Here is a 17,675-nt window from a genome sequence, read left to right as displayed (position 1 = left end):
ACTGGTAGTTATGCACGTTTATTGGAAGGTTTGAAGATAAAGAAGTTGGCGGGAAGTAGGTGGGCACAAGTAGGTTTTCAGGTCCGATGGAAGCTGCAATCAGAGCTGCGGGGTTTGTTGGTGGTACCAACATCACAGCTACCCTGTAGTCCCGAATCCAGTGGAGAGTCATGGAATGCAGAGGAAACCAGACTGCTGAAAAGTTTGAAGCACAGGCTGCTAAAGCCTGTGCTTCAACTGCTGCAAGAGAAGGAAGGGCCCCAAACCCAGTCCAGTCCATTTCCTTGGAAACACCATCATTATCTTCACAGTTCTGGCGCCAAGGGTATTTGGAAATGCATTTCCCAAGGTTCCTGTCCTGGCAATACAAAGAGAGAATACACGTAAGAGAGAAACGAATTCTGATCACCACTAGACAGTAACCAACATGCTATTTAAATCTGAATCTAACTATTCCAAAGAATTTCATATTATCATCCAGTCTTCATGCTAAAATGTATAGTACTGTCAGGTTTACTTGTGGACCCTTAGGATAATTTTCTTGGCCCAGCTAGTTTTCCAAGGAGTCTTTTTTTTTTTTTTTCAGAGTGGAATGGTATTTAGAATGGGACCTACATATGCTCATTGCTGTTACGTGACGCTGCTTGTAGCAAACGGAGCTTGGAGATTATTATTATTTTTGTCATCATTATTATTATTGATCATGATCCTTTGCTGATATTTCCAATTCAAATTCAACAGTACAGGTTTCTTCCTCACCTATCCCATTCCATATTCGTGTCTGTCTTCTTTTACAGGAGAAAGCTGCTTGAAAACACACACACACACACACACACACACACACACACACACACACACAGACACACACACACACACACACACATATATGTGTGTATATATATTGATTTGCTTTATCCTAGTATGCTTATACAGTAATTTCGGATTATTATACAAACACCACCACTGCCAAAACTACTAAGTTCAAGACATTTTCTTTTCTGCAGTTCTGTGTGTCCTTAGTATGCTTCAGAGTATTGGTTCATAAGGTGCTTGGTTTAAACTATTTCTTTCTGTTCTTATACTCTTATTTTGGTGTGCAGTTGGTTTTATTTCTTTCTCTCTGTAATAAGTTTTATATTTTTTTCTTTTCTGTTCAATTTTAAAGAATGTAAAACATACATGGTTCATAAATTTTAAAAGCTATAAAAACATGCTCAGAGAAGTTTCACTTTCATCTGTGGCATCCACCGTATTCCTTGTCAACCCCACATCTTTTTTTTTTTTAATAAATTTATTTATTTAATTTATTTTTGGCTGCATTGGGTCTTCATTGCGGTGCATGGGCTTCTCATTGCAGTGGCTTCTCTTGTTGCGGAACACGGGCCCTTAGGCGCGTGGGCTTCAGTAGTTGCGGCCAGTAGGCTCTAGACCGCAGGCTCAGTAGTTGTGGCGCATAGGCTTAGTTGCTTCGCAGCATGTGGGATCTTCCCGGACCAGGGCTCAAACCCGTGTCCCCTGCATTGGCAGGCGGATTCTTAACCACTGCACCACCAGGGAAGTCCCAGCCCCACCTCTTTTTTCTTAGTTTCTGGTTTATCCTGACTGTGCTTCCAGTGGGACTGTTGTCCCAGTATCTGACTTTTTCTCCAGGTCCAGAATGTTTAGTGGGAAAAGATTTACTCTCTAGCAAAATACATTGTTTCCCTTATCCATTGAGTGAGGAACTATTATAACATGAATTGCTAAGTGGATACTCCTGGAACTGTCTCTGCTCCTGCCAAAAGAAATATCACAACTCAGAGGGGAATTGACGAGATTATGCAGGACTGGTGTTTCCAATCACACATCCGTTAATTTTACCTTTTTGCCCTGAGCATAAACCGTGAGCCATGGAGAGTGATTGTATCTTTTTTTTTTTTTAACATCTTTATTGGAGTATAATTGCTCTACAATGGTGTGTTAGTTTCTGCTTTATAACAAAGTGACTCAGTTATGCATATACATATGTTCCCGTATCTCTTCCCTCTTGCTTCTCCCTCCCACCCCTCCAGGCGGTCACAAAGCACTGAGCTGATGACTTAATCAGGTGGTAATGCCAGTATTTGTGGTTCTAGATGTGATATCTTTACTGGGGCTGATCAGCATCCATCCTGACAGCTGGTGTATGAATCCCCAGATGCTTTGACCTTACCTCGTACCTATTGTGAAAGAAAAGCAGAAGCCTTTTGCCTTTATATGGCAGACACAAGTCTTCCTTTATGGTGTTGCCTCAAGACTATGTCAGATCACTGGCTTTCTTTCTTAATATAGTTGAGTGCTATCTTGATCATCTTGATATCCAACAGAACATCACACTGGTTCATTACGTTTATGATATTATGCCAAAGGGAACTGATGAGCAGTAGAGAGCAAACCTCCTAGAAGCTTTGGTAAGGTATGTGTGTGAGAGGTTGAGATATAACCTCAGTGAAAATTGAGGGCCATGCCACAGTTGTGACATTTCTGAAGGGCCAGTGGTCTATGGCAATTTGAGATGCCCTTCAAAAATGAGAAAGAATTTGATGTGCTTGGAATCACCAACCGCAGGAAAAAGAGGTATAACACTTGCTGGGCTTCTTTGAATTCTTTTTATTCAGTTTTTTTTAATTTTTAATTTTTTAAATTGAATATAGTTGATTTACAGTCTGTTAATTTCTGCTGTACAGCAAAGTGATTCAGTTATACATATATTTACATTCTTTTTTATAGTCTTTTCCATTATGGTTTATCACAGGATATTGAATATAGTTGCCTGTGCTGTACAGTAGGACCTTGGTGTTTATCCATCCTGCATGTAACAGCTTCTATCTTCTACCCCCAACCTCCCACTCCATCCCTCCCCTCACATCTCATTTGTCATTTGACTCTAGCCTACTTTCTGGACATCCCAAAGGCTGCTAGTTCTTATGTCTTAGAGCAAGAAAATGGGTCTGCATGAAACAGATGCTGCAATTCAAGCTCCTCTGACACTTGGCCATATGAGTCAGAAGTCCCCAGTGTCTGTGGTAGATGCTGTACAGCAATTTCAATACTAGCTTAAGAGCCAGACTCCTTGGGGTTTTCAGAAAGGGCATCTGTCTCCTCTTCTGGTAACAAATTTTGTTCATGGAAAATCAGCTTGGTTTGCTACTGTAACAAAGTGACTGTGCACCCCCAGTTGCCCACTATGAACTGAGTATTACCTCGTCTACCCAGCCTAACATTGGATGTGCACAGCAGCATTCACCTGAAAATGGAAATGGCCTGTAAAGGCTGGGACTAAGCGGGGTCAGAAGGAATGAGTAAACAGCACTGGCCGGTAGCTTAGACTTCCATCATACCTGCTCTGTGCTGTGGATCCTTCCTTGCCGGATAGGCTTCACCATATGAAGAGTTCCCTATGACTAACTAACAGAAGAAGAAGCTCAGGCCTGATCTATGGATGCACCTGCATGATACACTGGCATGAACTCAGAGTGGATGGCCACTCCCTACAACCCCACGCAGGAGAAGCCCTGGAGAGCAGCGGTGCAGGGACTCCTCCCAGTGGGTGGAACTTCCTGTGGTTTACCCAGTACCATACAGAATAATTTTTCTTGTCCTAAAATACCTACTATTCTTCACCTATTCAGCCATTTCCTCTCCACCCAATCTCCTGGAAACAGATTATTTTTTAATCATCTCTATAGATGTTATTTTTCCAAAATGTCAAATATTGGGATCACAGTGTATATAGTTGACTTCTTTCACAGAGCAATATGTATTTAAGATTTACCCATGCTTTTTCATGACTTCATAACTCATTTTGCTTTTAAAAAAATTGTAAGATATACATAACACAAAATTTATCATTTTGACCACGTTTAAGTGTACAGTTTGGTAGCCTTAAGGGCATTTGTACTGTTGTGCAACCATCGCCATAATCCATCTCCAGAACTCTTTTCATCTTGGAAAACTGAAACTCTGCATCTGTTAAATGACAGTTCCCCACTATCCCCTTCTCCCAGCCCCTGGCCACCACCCTTCTACTCTCTGTCACTGTGAATTTGGTTACTCGTACCTCAAGTGTGTGGAATCTTATAGTATTATACTGTATTTATAGTTTTCTGACTGGCTTAATTCACTTAGCATAATGTCCTTAAAGTTTGTCCGTGTTGTAGCATATGTCACAATTTCCTTTTTAAGACTGAACAATAGTCCATTGCATGTATATACCATGTTTTATTTATCCATCCATCAATGGACACTTTGGTTGCTTCCACCCTTTGGCTATCAACAGTAAATGCTATTAGAACATGGGTGTATAAATATCTGTTCGAGTTCCTACTCGAGATTCTTTTGGGTATATGCCTATATATATATATATATATAAAAGCATATATATGTCCCAGTATCTGACTTTGGGATATATGGTAGTACTAGTTTTATTTCTTTTAGAGGAACCACAATACAGTACTGTTTTCCTAGAAGCTGCACTGTTTTACATTTCTACCAGTAATGCACAGGATTCCAGTTTCTCTATATCCTTGCTAAAACTTATTTTCTGGTTTTGTTGTTTTGTTTTTGTTAATAACAGCCCTTCTAATGGGTATAAGGTGATATCTCATTGTGGTTTTCATTTGCATTTCTCTAACGGTTAGTGATACTGGTAATCTTTTCATCTGCTTTTGGACGTTTGTATATCTTCTTTAGAGAAATAACTATTCAAGTCCTTTGCCCATCTAAAAATTGTTTTTATTTTAAAGGTAATATGCATTTAAGATTCATCCATTTTTTTATTGTCATTTTGAGTTGTAGTCATTCTTTATATATTCTGGATAGAAACCTCTTAGCAGATATGTGATTTTGTTGTTTTTGATTTGTAGGGTTTTTTTATATATTCTGGGTAGTAACCTCTCATCAGATATATGATTTGCAATTTTTAAAAATTCCATGGGTTATCTTTTTATTAACTGTGTCATTTGACAAACAGAAAGTTAATTTTGATGTAGTCCAATTTACCTAGTTTTCTTTTGTTATCTGTGCTTTTGGTGTTATATCCGAGAAAGCATTGTCAAATCCAGTGTCATGAAGATTTCCTTTATGCTTTCTTCTATGTATAGGTCTGTTCAGATTTCCTATTTCTTTATGATTTAATCTTGGTATGTTGAATGTTTCTAGGAATTTGTCCTGAAATTTTCATCCAGGTTATCCTATTTGTGTGTACAATTGCTCTTAGTACTCTGTTATAATCCTTTTTATTTCTCTATAATCAGTAGTTATGGCCCTGCTTTCATTTCGATTTTAATTATTTTGGTCTTTTCTCTTTCTCTGTTTAGCTAATCAAGGTGTAAATGTTTATTAATTTGTGGATGTTTTTAAAGAACAAACTCTTCATTAATTTTCTCTCTTGTTTTTCTAGTCTCTAATTTAATTATCTTTGTCCAAATGTTTATTGTTTTCCTTCCTTCTATTAGCTTTGGATTTAGTGTATTCTTTATCTAATACTTAAGGTGCAAATTTAGGTTGTTAATTTTAGATCTTTTTTTAATAATGTAAGCATTTATAACTATAAATTTCCCTCTTATAACTGCTTTTGTTGCATTCCGTAAGCCTTGGTATTCTGTATTTTATTTTCCTTTGTCTCAAAATATTTTCTAATTTCCCTTGTGATTTAACTTTGACCCATTGGTTTCTCAAGAGTGTGTTAAGTTCCACATATTTGTGGATTTCCCAGTTTTTCTTCTGCTATTGATTTCTAGTTTCATTTCATTGTGATCAGAAAAAATTGTATTATTTCAAATTAATAAGGTGTTTTTGATGACATAACATATAACATATCCTAGAGAATGTTCTGCATATCCTAGAGAATGTTCTAAGTGCACCTGAGAAAAACATGTTTTGCTTCTGTTGGGTGGAGTGTTCTGTATATACTTGTTAGGTCCAATTGGTCTATAATCTTCTCTTTCCTTATTAATCTTCTCTCTGGTTGTTCTATCCACTATTAAAAGTGGGCTATTGAAGTCTACTACTTTTACTGTAGAGCCATCTATTTGTCCCTCTTGTTCTGTCAATGTTTGCTTCATATATTTAGGGGTTCTGATGCTTGGCACCTATATGTCTAAAATTGTTACGTCTTGGGACTTCCCTGGTGGTCCAGTGGTTAAGACTCTGTGCTCCCGATGCAGGAGGCCTGGGTTTGATCCCTGGTCAGAGAACAAGATTCTGCATGCCCCAACTAAAATTCCTGCATGCTGCAGACAAATAAATAAATATTGAAAAAGATTGTTATGTCTTCTTGGTAAGTTGATCCTTTTATCATTATATACTGTCCTTCTTTGTCCCTTGTAACACTTTTTTTTTTGCGGTACGTGGGCCTCTCACTGCTGTGGCCTCTCCCGTTGCGGAAAACAGGCTCCAGATGCGCAGGCTCAGCGGCCATGCCTCACGGGTCCAGCCGCTCTGCGGCATGTGGGATCCTCCCGGACCGGGGCACGAACCCGTGTCCCCTGCATCGGCAGGCGAACTCTCAACCACTGCGCCACCAGGGAAGCCGCCTTGTAACACTTTTGATTTAAAGACTCCTTTGTCTGATGTTAGAATAGCCACTGCTGTTCTATTTTGGTTACTATTGAATGGAATAACTTTTTCCCCCATACTTTTCTCTTGCAATTTATGTGTGTCCTTAGATCTAAAATGAGTCTCTTATAGACAGTATATAATTAGATCCTGGGGAGTTTAATCCATTTACATTTAAGGTAATTACTGTTTGGGAAGAATCTACTGTTGCCATTTTAGTGTTTGTTTCCTGTATGTTTTATATCTTTTTTTTTAATCCCTTATTTCCTTTTACTGCCTTCCTTTGTGTCTATTTGATTTTTGTAGTAACACATGTTGATTTCATTTACTTTTGTTTATATTCTATAGATATTTTCTTTCTGGTTATCATAGGGATTATATACAACACCCTAAATTAATAACAATCTGTTTTAAACTGGGAACAACTCAACTTGAATCACATACAAAAACTACTCCTGTTGAGCCTCCCTCCCCAATTTGTTATTTGTGTTACAAGTTACATCTTTATATATTGTGTATCCATTAGCATAGATTTATCATTACTTTTTCTGCTTTGTTCTTTTAAATCCTGTAAAATAATCGAGTGGAGTTATGAACCAGAATTATGATAATACTGGTCTTTATACTTGTCTTTGTGTTTATCTTAAATAGAGAACTTTATATTTTCATGTGGCTTTGAGATAATGTAGTGTCTCTTTGTTTCAACTTGAAATATTCCTTTATCATTTTTTTGTAGGGATGTCTAGTGATAATAAATCCCTTTAGCCTTTGTTTACCTGAGAATGTCTTAACTTTTACCTTATGACTTTGCTGTGGAGGCAATAGCTCTAACTTCACACTGGTGGCTTTAGTCCCAATTTCATGGCAGCAAGCTCTAGTTATTGCTCAAGCTTTGAGTGTTCTTCTTGCTTTTAGCTTGCCTAGCAATTTCTGGTCATAACTTGGACCATAGTTGGAGTTAGCATATTTCTTTCTTTCTGTGTGTGTGTGAGTCATTGGGATGTGTCTTTATTGCAATTTTCAAATACACTTGTATAAAGCTTATGATTTAGTACAGGGGATTTCAGTATTTGCTTAGTCTTATCTTGATGCCCTAAGTATCTTGTACTCTTTGACTGCATGATCACAAAGATATGTCATTATTGAAAAGCCTTTGGAACACACATTCACATGATAGTTAGAAGCTATAAGACACAGAGTCTGTTATGTCTTGGAACATTTCTTTTCGAATTTCATTTGTGTTCTGTTTTTCTTCTCTGGATCATTATTTTACTGATGTTTGTTCTTTATTTTCTAACTTACTAGGATCTTCTCTATAATCATTTTTATATCTTTGCCCTTTTACATTTCATTTTGTGTGGCTTCTCAAATCTAGCTATTTTCTGTCTTTTTATAATATTTATTTTATACACATTACTCTAGTTATGACTTTTATTGCTGTACTATTTTTTATTGTCTTCAACTTCATGCTGAGTTCTGACAGCTCATTTTTAATTTTCTCTTTTTGTTTTACAGCTATTGTATCTCTATTTTGAGCTCCTTCTCACTTCATAGAAATGCTGTCTTTATTCTTCATGACTAAGCTTAAACAGTTTTTGTAGTATCCTTGAACAAGTTATTTTTTCTGCTGTAACATTTGTTGTTCAAGTTATTTTGCTTAAGCTTGTTTCTTTAATTTCAAAAATTTATCATGCTCTTTTTTTTCCTTATTATTTCTTATATTTGAGTAAGGTTGGCTGTTTGCTCAAGAATAATGTGTGTGTGTATTAGGGAAGGAAGATATAATGCTAACAGTTCATTTCAAAGGTTGTTTGTGGCAACAAATCTCAGTGGGGTCATAAGATCTTTTATATACATTTTTTTTTTCCTTGGGATAAGTCTTATCTTGGCTTTGGTGTTCAGGGGGTCTCCATGGCTAATAACAGGGCTTGAAAACTCTGTTTTGTAAACTCACAATTGTCTTCAGTTCTTCAACCTTCATCCCTGATGGTCTGCTTCTCCCAGAAATTTCATGTCAGTAAGTTTTTTCCTTCAGCTTTTCTTTCTGTATCATTCTATTGCATTGAATTTAGTTTTTTTTCAAGGACATTTTCTTTCTCTCATTGATCATCTTCCTGTTTTTAGTTTTTTTCTTTAATCAAAATAGATAGGACTTTTAAAAATATAACGCTTTTAGGCCCCCCTTTTTTTTTTTTCATGTTTTGGCACTTAGAATGTATAACCAGCTCTTAGAACCCAGATTTCCAAGAATTTACTGGAGTTCCTGTTTGAGGTTCTGCTTCTTTTGCTTCATTGAAGATTAAATTTTTTCTATTTTTCAACTTTTATATCCTTTTAAGTGCGTTTCAAGAAAAGAAGGGCAAAGTAAAAATATCTTACATGACATTTTTAACTGAGAGCCCTGATTCAAGTGTTTAAAAATATGTTCTCAATTCTTTTATCATAACCTCTTCTGATAAATAGGTAAGACGTGCATTGTTTTACAAGTAATAAAAGCCACAGTTCATTTGCTAAAGCTGAGATTATTAAAATATAACATGGAATCAAAGTCTTAGACTCTATATTTTCATGTTTGCTTTATACAGAGTTCCATTCAATATGTTAGTAAACAATTTTCTAATAACATGGACGAGATATGATAAAATGCTCAAAAATGCTTTGCAACGTTTTTACTGCAGCTTTGGCTTCTCCTGCCTGTAAGGTATTGTTTGTGTCCCTAGTGCTTCTGAAAAGAAAACTCCATTATCAGGAAGTTAAAAGCCACTGGTTCCTCATAGCCTTCTTAGAGTTGATGAACTAGAGTCTTTCCAGGCACCAGGAGTTCCTTAGAGCCTAACGGTTAGGTTTCCTTCTGAAACCAGTTTGATCACAGTACTGCTTGTGGATGTCACTTGGGCTTGGCATAGATTTCCCCAAGTGTATTGCAAAAGTTTATAAAATCGAATTCCAAACTCTTAAATTTGGTGATGGACAGAGGGTCTTCATTCAAGAGGGTGGCTGGATGATGCTTAACTCTTAACCTCTATGTTTCTCTTTCAGAGAAAGAGATCTCTCACCAGTTTACTTAGTTACCCATGGCATAGTCGATCCCTGTTCTTAGAATATCTACCTACTGTTTTACTAAGGCTAGGGAATAATGAAAAAAATAGCACAGAGAGGAATAGAGAGGTAAGTAATCTGGTTTATAATTAAAATAATTAGTTGATCCACTTTCTGTTCCCTCCCTGGTTCTCTGATTTCCTACATGTGGCAGAGGATGCCTTTAGCCATTGTCCCTCAGAAGTGTCCTAAGGAGGCTCCAAAGACCAGATCCAAAGGGGAGAGACTCGAAAGGAGATAGAGATTTCCTTTCCCACTTAGGGAAAAGTAATGTTGACAGTTCCACATTCCTCTCTAAAATCCTTATTTTCTTATTATTGATGTAAGGACATACTTCCTTTATGAGCAGCAAAGGAATGTTACTTATCCTGTTGACTCAAAAAGCTAACCATATCAGAGTATACTGCAATAAATGAAACATGTATATAAGGGATATGTAGTAAAGTGAAAATATTATTTCAACACTCTAAGACTTTTAGGGGGAAGTAACGACATCACCACCAAGCACTGACATTTACTGAGCATTCCTCTGTGTAAGATGCATTATCTCATTTGATCCTCAGAACAATGACATATGAGGTGGCTATTAGTATTGCCTCTGTTTGGCAGGGAGGAAACTAAAGCTTAACGAGGATATATAAGTTGCTTAAGGTGACACAGCTTTTAATAGTGAAGTCAAAACTGTACCAGTTTGTTGGGCTTGGCTATCCAAGTTCTTGCAGTCCATCCCTAATTTACGTTTTAGGACTGGATGTGTCTCTAACTTTCTAATTTTTTCAGTGTTTCTGCTGGGACTGGGCAGGACATGGGTAAGCAGCTATAGAATAGTATTATGGATGACCAGCAAGATACTCCTTTTCCATGAGCGAGGGTGCCAAAGGCTGCATTATATGGGAGACTCTAGTCAATTTAGTGTGTGGCTTAGCAGGCCAGTATCACCAGCCTTTTCACTGGTGTGGAACTCTGAAAGGAGTGGTCCTCAGGGGCTAGGTGGCAGAAAACTTGAATTGATTAGAAATGACTTAATAAATTAATGTACCACTCCAAATAACCAAATTTCTTGCCTTACAGTAACATAATCTACATTCTTTAATCAACTTTTAATTATATTAAATAATAATTATCAGGATGATGGATATTTATGTGTACCTAATAGAAAATCTAGGTCAATAATGGGTGTTTACATTGAGCTGTGCTTTTTCATTTTATTAATATTTAATGATGAATTCTTTTTTAAAAAAAATATTTATTTTATTTTTGGCTGTGTTGGGTCTTTGTTGCTGTGCACGGATTTTCTCTAGTTGTGGCGAGCGGGGGCTACTCTTCGTTGCGGTGCGTGGGCTTCTCATTGCAGTGGCTTCTCTTATTGTGGAGCACAGGCTCTAGGCACGCAGGCTTCAGTAGTTGTGGCTCGTGGGCTCTAGAGTGCAGGCTCAGTAGTTGTGGCACACGGGCTTATAGCTCCGCTGCATGTGGGATCTTCCTGGACCAGGGCTCAAACCCGTGTCCCTGCATTGGCAGGCCGACTCCCAACCTCTTCGCCACCAGGGACGTTCCTAATGATGAATTCTTTATGCTTGCCTTTTTTGATGTAACAAGTTATTCTAAGTGGGGTAAAAAAAGCTAAACAATATTGATTAGATGATGAAATTAAGATGCTTACAAAAAAGAATGCATAGGCTGTGTTCACAAATAATATTTATATTTTTAACTGATTAGATACATAAACCCAGGAAACACTCAAATTGGTTTTTTGTATTGTTATTTTTCATCATTAGGAAAAAGTGGAAGTGTTTTAAAGAGGACATGCCAGTTTTTAACAAAGATTTTCTGAAAAACATCTTTGAAATCATCACCAATCCTTGCAGGTTTGGGTTCAGATAGAATCGGCTGTGATGGAAATAAATTGATACATGGTAAAAAGGAGTAGCAGGAAATTTATATTCAGCAGAAGCTCAAATACTAATTCAGAGAGAAGATTTCAAGATGAAATGTAGCCTGGAGTTAAAAAAAAATCAAATTATCCTGACTACTGCATTTCTTAGCAAACCAAATTTTACTTTTGTATCTGTGCTATGAAGGCAGGGTCTAGTACGGTTTAATGGAGTTCTTTTTTCATTAAAATCTATAGATTTTGCTTATTTTTGAGAATAAAAAATAAAATTTTCAGAAAAGCTGATGCGGAGTAGTAATTTTTCATGAGTATATCTGTCTCCAAAACCAGATTCTTAACTCATCTTTTCTTCAGTCATTACATTTACTTCAAGTTTTATTAGGAAAAAAAATTTAAAATCATACACTCTGAATAGCAAGAAATAAAAAATACTTTGTCTATTTTAATTATATTTTTTACTATATGCTAGTGATATACAGTTTTAGGTCTCATCTTCATGGAGTTTCGTAATCCCATTGTTTGCACATTTTGCTAATCCTTCAGTTTACAGTGTATTTTAGATGCCCTTACCTGATGAAAGCACCTGAACAAATTACAGCCAAGAGAAAACACATGTCACCATTGCAGATTTTTAACTATCATAATCTTTCACTTTCTTCTCAAGGAATTCTTGTCTTCCTTTTGTGCAACTATTTAATTGCTCAGGATAATCCAATTTATGTTGTCAGGAGGAAGGAAAATATAGTGCATTCTGAATATGACCTTCTTTATTAAATATTCTGCTAGCAACACTCATGGTTGCTGAATTGTACAAGCTACTGAAATGAATCTGGGAGCCAGCAAAAACCCTGATTACAAATAACGAGCCATGTTTTATTACTCTTCCAAATAGCTACAGAAATGTTCTTTTTTCCCCAACTTCTTGGAAGAAGAACAGCACAGTGGGTAGATCAACGGAGTTAACAACAAAGAAAAGGACGCCCTCCTTTGATTTTTAAAGTTACAGTCCATTCTTCTTACTTTAATCTTCTTAGCTTCAAAGCAACTTAGTACTCTTTCTGCCTTCTTATGCTGTTGCCTTTCTTGAGATTAAAAGGTGAATACTAAAAGATGTACACCTGTAGGACAAACGATTTTATATTTAAATATATCTGTACAGTGTTTTCATTAATTTTATTATATTTCAAGAGAAATGTCAGAGCCTAATAAATGATAGCAACAACAAAGGAATGATTCTGCAGGCAGAAGTCAAAGTATACGTGTTAAAATCCAAATGCAAGCAAATGCTTAAAGTGCAGATAGGAAGTCATTATGTCAGAATCATATAAGACACAATACCTAGAGAGCACTCAAAAGCTAAATTGGCATCTAATTTAAAAGTCAGCAAAGTTTTCAGCCTTGAACTTAATCAGTAGAATGGCATAATGAATAAGGAGCCCTCCACCAAGCCAGAAACACAGGAGGGCAAGAAGTAAGAACAGCAGAAAAGGTACAAACTTAGAGGAGTCAAATGAAAATGAGTATTAAGGAAGGAAGGATGAAAGGGGAGGAGTAGAGATAACGTATACAGTGACCTGATAAAATGCGTGCATTTTCAGGTATTAATAATATAAAGTATATGTATTGGCTTCGCATTTTGAACCACTGTCTCTTTAGGGTAACCAAAAGAGATACGGTTACATCTGTTTTATGTTTTTTTTAAAATATGTAATTAAACATTAATATCAACTTTAATTAATTGCACACTGCTTGTGTTAGATATTATTATGTATTATCCCTTTAATTGTTACTGTATATGTGTCCCTAATAAGATATCCCTTTTATTGAGCATGTATATCCAATTAACATATATGCAGATGTTAATTAATTTTGTATGCCTTTAGTGGATAGGAATATGATGGTAAAGCAACACAGATTGTTCCAGAAATCAGGAGACTTAGATTCTAGTCCCGCCCATTATTTACTGATCTTAGTCCTGCCCATTATTTACTATGTATGAAACGCTGGGTATCTTTCTCTGTTATAAAATGGAAATCATAATACCAGCTACACCTACATGGGAGAGTTAAGTATGTAAGTCTGTTACTGGCCGTCTGAGTCCTCCTTCACAAAACTGCCCTCTGCTCATATTCTCACCTCCCACAAAGCATATGGGAGAATGTTGATATTCTTTACTAGCTTATGATCCTATATCTTGTTACCCTATTTCATAGATTCTGAGATGCAGTTTTTAAAACAATTTAATTTCTTTGAAATTGGGATGTGTTTTATCATGTGTGGGAGCTCATGCTCACTGCTGGCTGGTCAGCAGTCATGGGTTAGCTGTCTCCATACGTGTGAATTTGTTTTTCCTGATTAGACAATGACGCACCCCCAGCGTTTCAGTCCGCAGACCATTTTAGAACCACTCGAGGAAAGATTACGTGTCTCACATTGACACCTTCTGGGATGAGTAAGAAAGTGACAGCATCAAAACCTGGAAAGCTTGGAACACAGTTCCATCACCTACTTATGTAACGATATTGTATGAAAAACACAGACGTAAGTTGCTCTGAGTTGCAGAGTTATTCAAAAGAGTTGGACTTGGAAAGTAATGTTGGAAACATTCTAACCAGTTCATTTTGCTCCTGTTTATATATGCACAAGAGTGCTATCTAATATATGTAAAGACGTCCACTGTAGCTTTTACAATGAGGAAAAAAATACAGATTCCGAGTTATAGGTAGCATTGTGTTGTAGTTTAATTGGCAGCATTTAAAATTTTGTAGTGGTAACCAAAGTAATGGTGCATCTAACAGACGATAATTGCTAGGGCTTTATGTGATACATAGGTGTCTTAAATGGGTTTACTAAACCAGGTCTCATGCTTCAGAAGTTTCTTTTCTACTCTATCCATTAAAGAACACAGTTTTTCTTAGGCCCCGTTTTTCCTGGGCCTTCTTCTATGTAGATTAGGCAAATTAGACATCAGTAGCAGCCTTAGAGCTTCATAGGAGTAATAGTCATGTGCTAATGGGCCAATATAATGTATTTGCATTTTATCAATGATTTTTGGAGCCCAAAAGCCCAAGAGAATGACTCTTATGATAGGTATCTCAGGTACCATGTTTACACCAACAATTGCTTGTCAATAACAGCTGTTCTCGGGGTCTTCCCGTGTGCCCTCATCTGGGATCAATGAGGGATGATCTCTTTATTATTATTTGAAAATTAAAATGTAACTGTATGTTTATATAATAAAACAGGTATATTTCAGAAAATGTGGAAACTATAGAAATGTCGAAGAAATGGCAGAATATTCATCTTACAGAGAAGGCATCTATAGTTTACATTTTCTTACATATCTTTCACGTCACTTTGTCTTTATATAATTGTGATCAATATGTATATAATAGCGTTTCCTCCTCTTTTAACCTAACACCAACAGTTTATCTTGCTACAAAACTCATTACACCTTATTTAAATATCTGTATGTTACTCAGTCAAATACATAGATTTCATTTCCCTATAGTTACAAATTGGTGTTATTTTTAATTTATATCCTTTAGTAAAGATCTTGAACAGGAACCTTTTTTTTTTCCTTGCATAATTTCAGGTCATTTCTTTAGGATAAATATATGAACTCTCAAAATCCATTGTTAAAGTGGATAATTTTCTTCAAGGTTTTATGATTTTATCACCAAATTCCCTTCTGAGAGCTTTAAAATAATGTATAGTCCTAACAGGAATGAAGAAGTGGACATGGGCATGTTTTTCATCAAAGATGAAAAGAATCATTTGCCTAACATTTTCTTTTCAAAATTCTTTGACTTTTCTATCAATATTAATGAGTCCTGATATAATCACGGGATAGCCTGACCCAGACAAGCTGTGGCCAAACAAACAAAGCCAACAAGCAAACAAAACAAAGGAGGACACACAGCACAGGATGGAAAATAGAATTTGGACAGTATAAAAGTAAGAGAACTTCAGAGGGGACCAGGCCTGGGATTATGTTCTTGAGCAGTTTTGGCTAAGAACTTTGCAATCCTGAAGTGTGAAGGGAGTTGAAAATTTGGAAGATTAATGAGAACTTTCCTATGTAATATCTGGGTTCTGTATTTATATTTCTGCTCAAATTGTATAGTATGGTGCTAAAGGAACGATCCATAGTTTGGCTGAAATAGCACTCTGTACTGTCAGAACTCTTTACTTATAAAGGGTCTGTCCCTCCCTAGATGTGCAATTTTTAAAGTTCACTTTGAGAACCGAATCTTCCCGTGGACTTTTTCCATTTCAATACGGTTGGCAAAGGTTTGCCACTAATCATTTATAATGATGGGGATGTTTCATTGCCCATTTATAGAGCCCTGTTGCCTGAAGCCTTTTCTATTCTGAATGTTTTTTTTGTGTTCTGCATGCTGTGACTATGGGATGTATTGAATATTACTGCTTTAGTTGGGAGGGTGATTTTTGAGATTTTGAGATTGAGGCACAAGCATGGACACTGTAACTCTTTCTCTAAGTGATTAAATGTCCTCACTAGCTTACGGAGTTCAGCATTTTCATGCTTTATCACCCAAATTCCCATTCCACGTCACTTCCATTTACCAAAATCCTAACCTAGCTTGTGATCCATAAGGAAAGTGCATCAGTTAGTCTCCTCAAAAGAGGTTATTATCATTTCAGTTGAATATTCCATAAATCTGTGTATTGTTTCCCCAAATCTTTCCATGGTCGTAATCATACCTTTGACGTTTTGACATGCTTATAGAGAATCTCAAATATATGCTTTTAATCCATATCAAAGTTTTTTTCAAGCCACATAACTGAAAATTTTAAATTTTGCAACAATAGTATTTTGAATCTCTTCTTTTCCACCCACTACTTCCCTTCTGCCTACAAAACATGGCAACATCTTCCCTTGATTCTGGTACATTTACTAACTATCCCATTGCAACAATTTGTAGTATATATTTACAAGAAAACAAGCAAATAGATATTGATATGTGACTTCTCAGTATCACTGATATTACATATCACATGTAATCTGGCCTGTGTACTCACCATTCTTCTCAAATCACTCTTTCCAGCCTCACTATTGATTCTCTAGTTGGAGAAAGGATTTATCTGTCCTCATTTAAATTGCTAATAAGCGCCAACTCATTCTTAAAACTTCTTTCTTCCTTGATCTCAGTGACATTGCACTTTTTGATTATAATTATACCGTTCCCTAATCTCCTTTAAGACCACACATAAATCTTCAAACTGTAAAGCACTCTACCTCTTCCCTATAAAAATCTTAGGCAAAAAGCACCAACCTTCAGATCTGGAGTTCTCTCCCTATTGCAAAAACTTATTTGCAAAACAGAAATGGAGACACAGATGTGGAGAACAAATGTATGGATACCAAGTGGGGAGCGGTGGGATGAATTGGGAGATTGGGATCGACATATATACACTATTGATACTATACATAACAGAGACAAGTTATGAGAACTGACTGTACGGCACGGGGAACTCTACTCAGTGCTCTGTTGCGACCTAATTGGGAATGAAGTCCAGAAAAGAGGGGAGATATGTATACATATAGCTGATTCGCTTTGCTGTACAGCAAAAACTAATACAGCATTGTAAAACAACTATACTCCAATAAAAAATAAAATCAGTTCCCTTACTTGTTTTCCGTTTTTGACAGTGTCTCAGAATACTCTCTTCTAATTCATTTCCTATTTTGTGCGATCAGTCTGATTTTGCACTCTCCATCTAATGGACTCTAGTGTTACTCTGTCTGGTTCCTCTTTTTAAATTACAGCATTACCCGAGTAATCAAATCCTTTCCAAATTCTTAACTTCCACCATGTATCTCTCTTTGAAATTCCATTTATATGCTTCCAACTACCTACTGAATATTTCTAGGTAAACATGAATCTGTTCTTTAAATTCAACATATACCAAACCAAGCTTATCATTTCCCCCTCCCCACTCCATCCTGATCTTCCTTTTATATTTTCATTATTGATAACTGGAATTACTGTCTCTTCAAGTTCCCAAAGCAGGAAACTGACTATATCTCTCTTTCCTTACATCCAATATCCAATCAATCACTAAGTCTCCTTTTTATTTC

Source organism: Lagenorhynchus albirostris, chromosome 2 (assembly GCF_949774975.1).
Source record: "Lagenorhynchus albirostris chromosome 2, mLagAlb1.1, whole genome shotgun sequence".
Classification (NCBI taxonomy): domain Eukaryota; kingdom Metazoa; phylum Chordata; class Mammalia; order Artiodactyla; family Delphinidae; genus Lagenorhynchus; species Lagenorhynchus albirostris.
Note: the sequence above shows the minus strand (reverse complement) of the source record.